The 12,490-nt window shown below is 41.7% G+C and overlaps 1 protein-coding gene across 1 annotated transcript in view; it reads right to left on the bottom strand.

The window, feature by feature from the left end:
• The window catches only part of LOC136864093 (uncharacterized protein C12orf56), a 405,652-nt gene that overhangs the window by 289,948 nt on the left and 103,214 nt on the right, over positions 1-12,490 (bottom strand). The gene's annotated exons all lie outside the window — the stretch shown is intronic.

The following is a 12,490-nucleotide window of genomic DNA, read 5'->3' as shown; positions in this document are numbered from 1 at the left end:
CATCTCTTATATTGTTTCTTTCCAAATCTTTCTTGACTTCATGAATCCAGGTTGTTGTTGACTTCTTGTTCCAAAGATATTTGAAAATCTGTTTGGTTAACATGTTGTCATCCATTCTGTACAAACGTTCAAAAGCAATCAATCATCAATCAATCAATACTGATCTGCATTTAGGGCAGTCGCCCAGGTGGCAGATTACCTATCTGTTGTTTTCCTAGCCTTTTCTTAAATGACTGCAAAGAAATTGGAAATTTATTGAACATCTCCCTTGATAAGTTATTTCAATCCCTAACTCCCCTTCCTATAAATGAATATTTGCCCCAATTTGTGCTCTTGAATTCCAACTTTATCTTCATATTGTGATCTTTCCTACTTTTAAAGACACCATCCAAACTTATTCGTCTACTGATGTCCTCCCACGCCATCTCTCCACTGACAGCTCGGAACATACCACTTAGTCGAGCAGCTCGTCTCCTTTCTCCCAAGTCTTCCCAGCCCAAACTTTGCAACATTTTTGTAACGCAGCTCTTTTGTCGGAAATCACCCAGAAAAAATCCAGCTGCTTTTCTTTGGATTTTTTCCAGTTCCTGAATCAAGTAATCCTGGCGAGGGTCCCATACACTGGAACCATATTCTTGTTGGGGTCTCACCAGAGACAAAATAATATGCTCTCTCCTTTACATCCTTACTACAACCCCTAAATACTCTCATAACATAACCATGTGCAGAGATCTGTACCCGTTAATTACAATCATATTTATGTGATTACCCCAATGAAGATCTTTCCTTATATTAATACCTAGGTATTTACAATGATCCCCAAAGGGAACTTTCACCCCATCAACGCAGTAATTAAAACTGAGAGGGCTTTTCCTATTTGTGAAACTCACAACCTGACTTTTATCCCCGTTTATCATCATACCATTGTCCGACTCGTTGGCTGAACGGTCAGCGTACTGGCCTTCAGTTCAGAGGGTCCCGGCTTCGATTCCCGGCCGAACCGGGGATTTTAACCTTAATTGGTTAATTCCAATGACATGGGGGCTGGGTGTATATGTTGTCTCCATCATCATTTCATCCTCATCACGACGCGCAGGTCGCCTATGGGAGTCAAATAGAAAGACCTGCACCTGGCGAGCCGAACCCTTCCTGGGATATCCCGGCACTGAAAGCCATACGACATTTCATTTATCATCTGTCCATCTCATAACATTATCGAGGTCATTTGGCAGTTGCTCACAATCTTGTAACTTATTTATTACTTTGTACTAATAACATCATCTGCGAAAAGCCTTATCTCTGATTCCACTTCTTTACACATATATCAATCGCCTCTTCCTCATTGTATCTGTTATGTATTACTTCTTGGTTTCCAGAGTTCTGTAGTTCTTAGCGGACCGACTATTTTCCGTATAATTTTTCTTTCAAATACTTTCCAGTATGTTTTGAAGTGGAGTAAGGGTGTATCGGAAGTCCTTCCTGCCTGTAGGTTAGAATTCACAGCATCACACCAGCATTAACTGGGAGTTCTTTTACTATGAATGCCGGTAAATTAACCGACACGAGGCTGGCGCATTTGAGAACTTCAAATACCACCGGACTGAGCCGGGACGAACCCGACAACTTGTGCTTCTCCGAGAGCCAGCGCTCTACCGTCTGAGCCACTTGAGCCTCCCCGTTAACTTCATTATCTGTTCAGTCACAGCATGAGATTACTGCTAATAGAAATAAGTGAAGCAACAATTTCAATCGACACCAATTCAGAAGGAAAAATGCACAAATAATAACGATGCAGCAAAAGCAATATAATAATAATAATAATAATAATAATAATAATAATAATAATAATAATAATAATAATAATAATAATAATAATAATAATAATAATAATAATAATAATAATAATAATAATTGTATCGGTAGGTACACTTCAACGCCGCGCATTCAAATTCACCGCCTAAAGAACTCCTCTATTGGTAAAACAGTGAAACTGAAACTACACCTACTTAGTAATTTAATCAGAAGATGTCACCACTAAAATATCGAGTAATTTTGTTATTGTGCAATTGCCTACACTGACTGAATTTATCAGTATTTTGGTTGCCATTCATCAAGAAGTTTGGACATGTTCCCACAGATGACACTACAAGACTATGATCATGCACCCTGGTGCGAAGTGAAAGAACTTTTGATTTAAAGAAGTTTTGTATCCATAAGCTTTTTTCCCTGATTGATGTTCATTTATTTTGGGGTTGGCAATATTTCCTTTTTATTTCCGCCAGTTTTGCATCTAGCCAATCCCAAATTTCTGTAATTAATTTTCAACCTATCACAGCCTTCTTCTTTGATTCTGAGTGTAACTTTGAAATTGACAAATTAAAATGAGAGGGTGTGGCTTGTTTATTCTTGAATGATCTCGAACCATCCCTGAGGGTTTATAAACTGCGGCTTTTCACGTCTCTTGGCCAACTGATCGTCATCGTACTAAGTGTATGTGTCAAAGCAGGAGGCGGGCGGCCTCTTTCATCAGGCAGCAGTACATCTACATGGTAATGGCCACATAACATCTTTCTTTCTTGCTAACTCCACAGTTTTACCCGAGGGAAAGATCCGAATCGTTAACTATGTAACCTTCTTTTCTAAAATGTAACTTCTGCCGGCTAATGTAAAAAGGTTCATAAAATCTTCGACTGTAAATCGGGGATAGAGAGTGGTGTACCCTCTCGAGCTCCCCTTGATCTTGGTTTGAGGTGACTACGTTTTGTAACTGTTTTTCTTCTTTTCGGTAATGCATTAATCTACCCTTAATAGAGTCACCTCAGTAGTTTGGGAATAGCCCCTGTTTCATCGGCCTAGTGCCCTTTAGGTTTTAAGAGTTCATATCTAGGAGTGCAAGCATACGCCTCCATTCGTGTTCGGGCCATTTATTTAACCGTTATTCTTTTTACATGAAGGCCCAGTAGGTTGGGTATTAAATACCCCTGTATAATCATTTTCCTATAGTAAGTTGTGCCTTGAGAGGCAGGAATTGTAAGTTGATATTGCCTTGAGTAGGCTTGGAAAACTGAGAGCCTGTTAGCTCTTTTTCAAAGTAAGATTAATGAATGCCTCTTGAAGGCCAGATGTTGCAATTTTGGGAGCAAGTGCCCTTTGAATTAGGGGATTTCTGCCCTTGTATAAATTTGTGCTCTTTTATAAATTTGAGCTAGGAGCTCAGGAAAAGTAAAGCGAGGGCCTGAAGCCCACGATCTGTTAAAACCACTCATCTATTGTTATAGATTGCTTTGTTTTATGATTGCTACTTGTACCTGTAATTTTGTCATGAAAAAATTGTTAAGTTTGAAGTTCTAAAAGAAATATAACCTTTGTTAAAGTTTTAAATCTATTCTGGACATTGTAATTAGACCCATTCACCTCAGCACCTTCTTTATCCTCTTTCCTTGCTATTGGCTTTACGTCGCACCAACACAGATAGGTCTTACGGCCACGATGGGACAGGGAAGGGCTAGGAGTGGGAAGGAAGCGGACGTGGCCTTAATTAAGGTACAACCCCAGCATTTGCCTAGTGTGAAAATGGGAAACCACGGAAAACCATTTTCAGAGCTGCTGACAGTGGAGTTCGAACCTACTATCTCTCGAATACTGGATACTGGCCGCACTTAAGCGACTGCAGCTATCGAGCTCGGTTAACCTCTTTCTGCTCCACGGGTAACACCGTAATAATAATAATAATAATAATAATAATAATAATAATAATAATAATAATAATAATAATAATAATAATAATAATAATTGTCCCACGAGAGAAAATGGAATGTGGATTAAGAGGAGAACACAGGGAGAGTTGGCCGTGTGGTTAGGAGCGCGCAGCTGTGAGTTCGCATCCGGGAGATAGTGGGTTCGAACCCCACTGTCGGCAGCCCTGAAAATGGTTTTCCATGCTTTCCCATTTCCACACCAGGCAAATGCTTGGGCTGTACCTTAATTAAGGCCACGGCCGCTTCCTTGCCATTCCTAGCCCTTCCCTGACCCATCGTCGCCATAAGACCTATGTGTGTCGGTGCGACGTAAAACAACTAGCAAAAAAAAGAGAACAGCGGACCTGTACTCATTAACTGACAGGTTGACTGATGCCGTACGCAAGAGACGCCTGAAATTCTATGGCCATATCTATAGAATTGACAGCGACAGACTCGCCAACTCAAAGGAGGTCAAAATAAACTGGCTAGAAGAAACTAAGGCAGACCTCCAAGAAATGAATATCACGGACGACACCATAGAAGGTCGTGGAGCCTTTAGTACAATAGTAGCTAAGCACAAATCTATGGAGAAACCTAAAAAGAAAACTGATAGGAAGTGGTCAACAGAACGCAGGATGCAACACAGTGCATTCGTGAAGAGATTTTGGGAGGATAAGAAGGCGAAAGCCATCAGACCAACGAACAAATTCAAACGCGCTCTTTGAATGGGCATAACGAAGAAAGAAAGAAAGAAAAAGAAAGAAAGAAAGAAAGAAAGAAAGAAATAATAATAATAATAATAATAATAATAATAATAATAATAATAATAATAATAATAATAATAATAATAATAATAATAATAATAATAATAATGAGTTGGCTCAGCGATACTCGCCGTATTGTTGTAAGCTTGCATTCAGGAGATGGTGGATTCAACTCTGACAACGGCAGCCGTGAAGATGGTTTCCTGTGGTTTCCTCCCAATTTTTACACCAAGCAAATGCTGGGATTACACCTCAATTAAGACAACGACCACATCATTCAAAGTCCTAACCTTTTCCGCTCCCACCGTCGCCGAAAACCAACCAGATAGGTCTATATTGCGAATGTATGATAATAATAATAATAATAATAATAATAATAATAATAATAATAATAATAATAATAATAATAATAAACAGAAGAAGAATCGTATAGCCTCAGCTACCACTTGCCTAGATTCCATTAAGGCTACCTGCGTGTCGTTTTCGATGTTCTGTTTAACTCTACCAGAGATCAGAACTCTATTGCTGAGTCATTTAAGTTTATTTTTGTCGGTCAAACACCCAGTTTGTCTCTAGAAACCTTTTACCCATACGACAAGAAGTATCGAGTTGACATTTGTCTGTTCTTCAAAAGTCCGACTACCTACACACATTCGACGAACCTGCCACACTGGTCCACAAGGGAACCATAAACCAATCTTGTTCTTCTGCTGCTTTTCCTACATCTTGATGAGATCGCAAGGAAGGCTTTCTTCAGTTTATCCCAGGTGTTTGGCTGGACTGTAGTAATTGACACCCAAATCTGTTAGCTGGTTCCCAACCATTCTCAAGGAGACACTCGAGATGATTCCCACCAAACTGTTGAAGGGTCAATATAGGAGTTGCTTACCCAGCTAACAATTTACTTCCCTTTTTTAAGAGACTGAGGGCTGTCTACTGCTAATGCAGTAGGTACGGTTAAACATAATGCTGTACATTATCAATATTAAGTCCCCAATATTTCTAGGTGAAATAAATAAATTATGCATTTAAATGAACTTCAGTAGTGATAAAAAGGGGACTCTGGGCCAGGGGCTAATGCGCAAGATGGCCGCCGCGCGCAATCTACCTCTAGGGCTACCGCGCAAGATGGCCGCCACGCGCAATCTACCTCTAGGGCTACCGCGCAAGATGGCCGCCACGCGCAATCTACCTCTAGCTACGCGCTACGTCCTCGGACACCTTCAGAAAATAGGATGTCGTTATCTTATGGAATACTGTCGAAAGAGGCTACTAAAAGGGATACCTGACTTGGAAGAGCAAGTGTTAGCGAACTAGGGGTCATTAGCTGAGCCTAGGTATGATGTATGCTAAGCTGTTGTGTATAACCTCCCTTGGCCAACTCCTGTAGGTCACTTTATTCCGAGGGGGCGGGGGTTGATCAGAGTAAAGCTCCTCCAGGGGCACCGAGCAACCTGTGCTGTTGTTGTGTCTGCAATGGCGAACTTAGGTTTTTTACCTGAGTCTAGCTATGATGTGTGCTAAGCTGTCGTCTGTTTAACCTCCTTGGCCAACTCTTGTAGGACACTTCATTCTGATGTGGTAAGGTTCTAGCAGAGTAAAGCTCCTCCAGGGGCACCCTTGCCTTAGGTAGGAGCCGAGCAACCTGTGATGTTGTGCCTGCATTAGCGAACTCGGGTTTTTTAGCTGGGTGTAGGCATGTTGTGTGCTAAGCTATCGTCTATCCAACCTGCTTGGCCAACTCTTGTAGGGAGTACTTCAGCCCTAGAGGAGCAGAGTAAATGCTACTCCTAAGGATTCGAACGTGGAGTTGACATAAACTCAAAACTAAAGAGCTTAAGTGCAATTCAAATATCCTCACCCTGATTGAAATATGTGTACGATGTGTACTGACTACAGTAAATGTGGAGACATGTTCATCTCAGCAGAAAAAGAATGACTTTGCGAGCTAAGCTGTATTTTCCCCTACCTGGTGTAGTACTAAAAAATGTTGACAATATGTTATGATGCGAGACACTTGACTTGAGAGAGAACGCGGAGTCTTCAGCTACAGGTCAAAGCTTGTTCGCGATGACGGCACTACAGCTCTTGCTACCAAGATAACGTTACTCTACTTAGATCTGAATTGTTTTATGAGGTAGGGTGGAGGGGTAGATTTTTATTAATGGTATACTTCTAGTCGTAAGGGTAACTAACAGGGATGGGCTAACTCAGGAGAGAGCTGTGCTAGGACACAGAGGTAATTAGACATATACAGAGCCTTACAGACGCATTCTCTAGTTTTCTTCTTTCTTTCTTTCTTTCAGCGAGGGATCTCACCTCTACCGCCTTAATGACAGTATTCAAGAGCTACAGACTCTGGGTCGGGGGATACCAGTACCTCGCCTTACATGGCCTATCGTTAAATTCTTAAGACTTAGCTGCTTCCTGATTATGGTTAAGAGTGCTAGATTAACCTATGCATATGACGCCAGGCTTAACTTTACAAGGGCGTTACAGTCTCAAATTTGAGATTCGATCTTACGCTCAACCCAACTAGACGAGATAAGACATGATCCAGGGACTTTGATGCTGAGATTGGTGGAAGGACTAGGGATATGGTGTGAGGTGTAATACAAATGCTTTATTTACAGACAGCGTAATATTGGGGAGCATCTTCGAAGTTCTAAAAACGGAGAGCCTAGCATAACATAGAAGAAATAACTGCACGTGCAAGTTGACTAGCTTTCGATGTATTTGCTAACACATAGAATACAAAGTGTTTTTTTCCCTACAAGTTTGCATCTTAGGTACAATCACGCAGGAAGACCTTACCTATCCTTGTACTGAATACCCAATGTAATACGTAAAATTAATGTGGTGCCGGAATATAGCTCTGCAGCATTTCGCGTATTATCAGAATTCCCGAATACAGAATAAAATCCTTACTTACACTTGACGTTCGATACCCCTGCAGGCCTGACGTTGCGCTGACCACGCGTTAACCTCCTAGGCGATGGTGTAAGCCTTAATACATAACATGCTCCATTCATTGAGACGTAAGGCTGAAAAGCAACCTTAGGTCCAGGGGAGATGAGCGACCGCGCAAGGTATCAGCCAAAGAAAGACAAAGGCTACGAAAGGCGTGAAAATTAAAGATTCCTTAGCCTTCGTAAACCTAATAGCGTAAGGGTCGGAAAAGAACAAGAGTTAACCGAGGAAGGTCGGATAGGATAGATAAAGTAAGTAGAAGCATGCGTATACATGGGCTCTTATGGCACTAACCCGGTGGAGGCTGTGCTAGGGCTTTTTGCCTTGTATCTAATAAAATCCATGACCCAGCCTGGAATTACCCTAATTCGAGGTTCTATCCTCCTAACCGGATGCCCTCCTAACTTGCAACTCTCGGTGGAGTGATGTAGGAGGGTGATGGAATACTGCTGTAAGAAACGACTAAAAAAGGGGTGCTCGAGGGCTTTTAACTTCCGAGCGTGGTATAAGCGACAAGAGGACCTCAAGCTGAGTCTGGCATTAATTATAGTTGTTTAACATTTTTGAATAGGGAATCGAAGGTTTAGTGACTCGAGAACAATCTTCTACTCACAACCACGAGGCTTCAGTAATCTGCTGACAGTGTAGCCGGTTACGCTATGTAAGCAACTCAGCTGTCGCAGAGATGCATGCCGTTACAATTGACATGAATGAAATATCTGACCCGCACACACTTCGACTCTTTGAATACAACTCTGCATCTGTTGGCACAAAGGGGTCTATAGCTGAGTCTGGCATAAGTCTAACTCTGCAGAGCTACTACAGGGTTTACAACTTGTAACTCATAAGCTATTAGTTCTTATTAGCTTAACATTCGGAACAAGGCTACTATGCAAGATAGCTGCTATACTTTATTCGTTTAGACTTAACTAGAGGGCTGTCTCATAGGCTGACAACTTGTAACTTAAGACCTCATGCATTACAATTGTGTCAAACACGGAATGTAGCGTACAGGACCTGTTATTTCTCTTTCTTCTTCTCCTCCTTAACCTTTTTCTCAATATATTTGGATTAACACGACGAAAAGCATAGTTCGCAAGCCAGAAAACGTAATCATGCACAGTTATATTTATGACCCAGCCGAAAATTAAATCTAAGCCCTTGTTGATGTAGATGAAGAGAAGTTTATTACGACGGAAACACTTAGTTCTCAAGTCACAAAACATAATCATACGCAGTTAAAATCACAACCCGTCGGGGATCGAACCCAACGCCTTGTAAACTTAAGGTTAGTATGCTAATGATACAACCGAGGAGCCTTGTATCTAATAAAATCCATGACCCGGCCTGAAATTACATCAGCCCTCGACAATACAAACTATTAAGTGAACTACGAGGGGTTATTAACTGTGTGTCTCTTATTACTCTTAGAAAATGTACATTTAAGCTCTACTGATAAAATGTTAGTCTCTTCTATCTTTAAAGTCGCAACAAGTTAACACTTGGTTTCTTTCGAGCTTAACATTTAAACTATATAGGCTATACTCGTATATATAACCTGTAGTGTGCCTGCCTCTTACCCGGAGGCCCCGGGTTCGATTCCTGGCTAGGTTAAGGATTTTTACCTGGACTTGTGGGTTGGTTCGAGGTCTACTTAGCGTACGTGATTAGAATTGACGGGCTATCTGACGATGAGATAGCGGCCCCGGTCTAGAAAGCTAAGAATAACGGCCGAGAGGATTCGTCGTGCTGACTATACGACACCTCGTAATCCGCAATCCTTCGGGCTGAGCGACGGCCGCTTGGTAGGCCAAGGCCCTTCAAGGGCTGTAGTGTTATGGGGTTTGTTTATGTGTATATAACATTTTACTCTTACGTCTAACTCTATTGAAAAAATTGTCGTTCTCTTCTGACTTCAAACTGGTTACCTATCTGACCTTTATTAATCCAAATTTCGTTTCTTCTAATGTTTAACTGCCTGCTGTCATTTCTTGATGGATACAGTACTTTGCATCCATCTCTTGGCACAGGCCAGAGTAAAGTGTAGCTTCCACCGAAGTCCCAGTCAACATTCATGGCTGTGACAATATTGAAGTTGCTGGGGTATGGGTAGTGCTGAGTAATGACATTCAGAGCATGACTAGTGCATCTGAGTGTTATGAAAGGTGCTGCTCATAGGGTCAGTCGTGCTGCAATAGTACTTTCTGACCCAGTGAGGAAAGCAATGACAAAGTACCTCACTCGTCATCTTGCCTAGTACGCCTCATTACGGTGCTGCCATTGGTTTTTGGGTTTTCCTTACAGCCGCATAACCTTTGGTGGTGCAATTTGCGGATCCAACCAGCCTCTGGGCTGATAACCTAACAGACAGACTAATTTTTAAACTTGCGACTCGACGGAAGAACATTTAACGATTCAGCTGAAGTTGGTACATTTTTGATAGCAGCAACACCCTTATCGATGTTATCTGCAAGAACGCTTCTACTTTGTTAGGAATAGCAAATTAATCTCTATTGGTAAATGGTTTATCTCTTCTTTAAAACTCGTGACGATGTGTAACCTCTGTTGTTCATTATCAATGACTGTTCACAATGTACCTTACAGTAATGTAATCTATTCGTGTTGTGTATATCTGTGGTTATTCTTCAATAAACAACTGCACTGGATGATCTACTAGACTTATGGTTTTGTTATAGTCCTTTACTATAAGCAGTTACAACCTAAGCTTCTCAACATTGTATATTATTCCTGCTAAGGTACACGGGAAACTGATAAATGTCTGATTCTAAGAAAACGAAAAGTTTACCGTGCTAATGACAATGAGTTAAAACTGTGTGTTCAGAACCAAAAAGAAATTCGTGCTACACACATGATAGTGAACGGAACCCAGGGCTTACGTCTTATTATAAGGCAAAAGGGCTTCCACCTCCTAGCAAAAGAGCAAAAGGGCTTTCTCCTCCTATCAAAAGGGATCCTGCTCCTAGCAAATGGGCTAAAGGGATCCTCCTCCTAGCAAAAGGGCAAAAGGGCTTTCTCCTCCTATCAAAAGGGATCCTGCTCCTAGCAAAGGGGCTAAAGGGATCCTCCTCGTATCAAAAGGGATCCTGCTCCTAGCAAATGGGCTAAAGGGATCCTCCTCCTAGCAAAAGGGCAAAAGGGCTTTCTCCTCCTATCAAAAGGGATCCTGCTCCTAGCAAATGGGCTAAAGGGATCCTCCTCCTAGCAAAAGGGCAAAAGGGCTTTCTCCTCCTATCAAAAGGGATCCTCCTCCTAGCAAAAGGGCTAGAATTGAACTTGAAACGGAACAGTAACACGGGACTAGGAAAAATTGTAAACGATTTAATACTTATGCTTTTCACATAGGGACATAGCGGCTACACATAGTATTGATAGGGCTAGAAAGAATAGTGTAAAGCATAATGCATGTACTTTATTGATAGGGACAGCCCTTTTGCCCTTTTGCTAGGAGGAGGATCCCTTTTGATAGGAGGAGAAAGCCCTTTTGCCCTTTTGCTAGGAGGAGGATCCCTTTAGCCCATTTGCTAGGAGCAGGATCCCTTTTGATAGGAGGAGAAAGCCCTTTTGCCCTTTTGCTAGGAGGAGGATCCCTTTAGCCCATTTGCTAGGAGCAGGATCCCTTTTGATACGAGGAGGATCCCTTTAGCCCCTTTGCTAGGAGCAGGATCCCTTTTGATAGGAGGAGAAAGCCCTTTTGCCCTTTTGCTAGGAGGAGGATCCCTTTAGCCCATTTGCTAGGAGCAGGATCCCTTTTGATAGGAGGAGAAAGCCCTTTTGCTCTTTTGCTAGGAGGTGGAAGCCCTTTTGCCTTATAATAAGACGTAAGCCCTGGGTTCCGTTCACTATCATGTGTGTAGCACGAATTTCTTTTTGGTTCTGAACACACAGTTTTAACTCATTGTCATTAGCACGGTAAACTTTTCGTTTTCTTAGAATCAGACATTTATCAGTTTCCCGTGTACCTTAGCAGGAATAATATACAATGTTGAGAAGCTTAGGTTGTAACTGCTTATAGTAAAGGACTATAACAAAACCATAAGTCTAGTAGATCATCCAGTGCAGTTGTTTATTGAAGAATAACCACAGATATACACAACACGAATAGATTACATTACTGTAAGGTACATTGTGAACAGTCATTGATCATGAACAACAGAGGTTACACATCGTCACGAGTTTTAAAGTTAGAAGAGATAAACCATTTACCAATAGAGATTAATTTGCTATTCCTAACAAAGTAGAAGCGTTCTTGCAGATAACAATCGATAAGGGTGTTGCTGCTATCAAAAATGTACCAACTTCAGCTGAATCGTTAAATGTTCTTCCGTCGAGTCGCAAGTTTAAAAATTAGTCTGTCTGTTAGGTTATCAGCCCAGAGGCTGGTTGGATCCGCAAATTGCACCACCAAAGGTTATGCGGCTGTAAGGAAAACCCAAAAACCAATGGCAGCACCGTAATGAGGCGTACTAGGCAAGATGACGAGTGAGGTACTTTGTCATTGCTTTCCTCACTGGGTCAGAAAGTACTATTGCAGCACGACTGACCCTATGAGCAGCACCTTTCATAACACTCAGATGCACTAGTCATGCTCTGAATGTCATTACTCAGCACTACCCATACCCCAGCAACTTCAATATTGTCACAGCCATGAATGTTGACTGGGACTTCGGTGGAAGCTACACTTTACTCTGGCCTGTGCCAAGAGATGGATGCAAAGTACTGTATCCATCAAGAAATGACAGCAGGCAGTTAAACATTAGAAGAAACGAAATTTGGATTAATAAAGGTCAGATAGGTAACCAGTTTGAAGTCAGAAGAGAACGACAATTTTTCAATAGAGTTAGACGTAAGAGTAAAATGTTATATACACATAAACAAACCCCATAACACTACAGCCCTTGAAGGGCCTTGGCCTACCAAGCGGCCGTCGCTCAGCCCGAAGGATTGCGGATTACGAGGTGTCGTATAGTCAGCACGACGAATCCTCTCGGCCGTTAT

Source organism: Anabrus simplex, chromosome 2 (assembly GCF_040414725.1).
Source record: "Anabrus simplex isolate iqAnaSimp1 chromosome 2, ASM4041472v1, whole genome shotgun sequence".
Lineage (NCBI taxonomy): Eukaryota > Metazoa > Arthropoda > Insecta > Orthoptera > Tettigoniidae > Anabrus > Anabrus simplex.
The sequence above is the reverse complement of the archived record's forward strand: the minus strand, read 5'-3'. Positions and strand labels throughout refer to the sequence as shown.